A 1,502-nucleotide genomic window follows, 5' to 3' on the forward strand; every position below is an offset into this window, starting at 1 on the left:
TTTATGTTCGTGTTTGAGATTGTGTATATTTCGTCTATATTTTTCAATTACTCTTTGCACTCTCTTAACAATTACACTTCGTGCTCTCTCATTTCCTCAACCCCACTCACAACACTATCCTATCATTATTATTACCCAACTTTTATTATTGTAACGGTAACTGTTATTCATAAAATAGGTAAAAAAGCTTTTATAAATAATTCTTAAAAGTGTGATTCTAGAACCGAAAATGCAAGCAGAAGAGATGCCTTGTTAATTCCAATAAAATTTCTTGCTGTGGTGTTTGTGGTTTTCCCATCTTTCCCTTTCAGTCCTTCTTTAAGTTTGCATTTGCCGTCTTTGTGTTCGCAATCTTTGTCTTCTGTGCATATATTTTAATCTGTATCTTCCTTGCACTTTTTAGCTGTGCTGGTTTCCTTCGCTTTTTCTGCTTGTGGTTTGACAGCCCTTTTGTCTTGGAAATAGGCAATCGCGGCTCCAGCTTCCTGTTGTTTAGCTAAAGCCTGCCGTTTTACTTTCGCAGGTTCCTTGGGGCCCCTGTAACTGACATCCTTATTTTTTAGCTTATCTACAAATAATTCAGTAAATTTTTCGGGTGTTGTGCCGAGGGTCTCTTTGATGTAGTTTTTTATCTTGTCAGTTGCTTGATTTTCGGAACTGTCGTGTATGTTGTGGAATTGAGGCGCGCCATTCCTGACAGCCAGGATTGCTGCTGGGTTGCTGGCTAAATTTTCTAGGGTTAGTTCGTCTATGCTCGGCACGGTTATAGCCGCTGCTTTCTGCGCCTCGCAAATTGTCTTTAGCAGTCTTTTTATTTCGGCGTCGTGATCGTCGGCGTCGATTGTTTTGTGTGCACATCACTTTGATGGCGTATTTTGTTCATAGATGCTTTCCAGTGTTGGGGTCGCTGTCCCTATGGTGTCTAGTGTTGGTTAGCTATTGGAGCTGATCCCGGTGTTGCAGCCGCCGACGGCGGTCCCGTACGCGCTGCTGTCATCTCCTGAAGTGCTGCAGCCGCTGCCGCCGAATGTTAGAGTTACTTTTTGAGTTGGTACTAGCTTGACCATCTCTCTGTCTGTTGAATATTTGAGCTTTTTCCAGGTTGCCGCTCCCCCGGCAGATGGTTGTATGTCTTTGCCGTTGGCTTTGCGCTTGGCGGTTCTGAGTGGTGCAAGTATCTGTCAAGGTTTTCGCGTTGCCTGATCTGACCTCTAGTGTTGTGGTTGTTGCCTTGAAGGGATGGGCTTGTGCTCCGAACGTCGGTTTGATTACGTAGTGGACGCCATCAAGAAATGCCGCTCGTTCCGCGAGGCGTTTGCTTGCCGCCGTCATCTTGGTTTCCCGCTCCGAGTGTTTTGTTAATGCCTGCAGTGCAAAGCTGCTGGCAACCTCACTTATAGCAGTTAAAGTTGCCGATTTGGCTATGTCCGACATTTCGGCTGCTTTTTGCTGCCACATCGCCGAAGTTATCATCAGGGTCCGTGCGTTGTCTGCTGTTGTCT

The sequence above is a fragment of the Trypanosoma equiperdum genome (assembly GCF_001457755.1).
Source record: "Trypanosoma equiperdum strain OVI genome assembly, contig: ctg_459, whole genome shotgun sequence".
NCBI classification, from domain to species: Eukaryota; Euglenozoa; class Kinetoplastea; order Trypanosomatida; family Trypanosomatidae; genus Trypanosoma; species Trypanosoma equiperdum.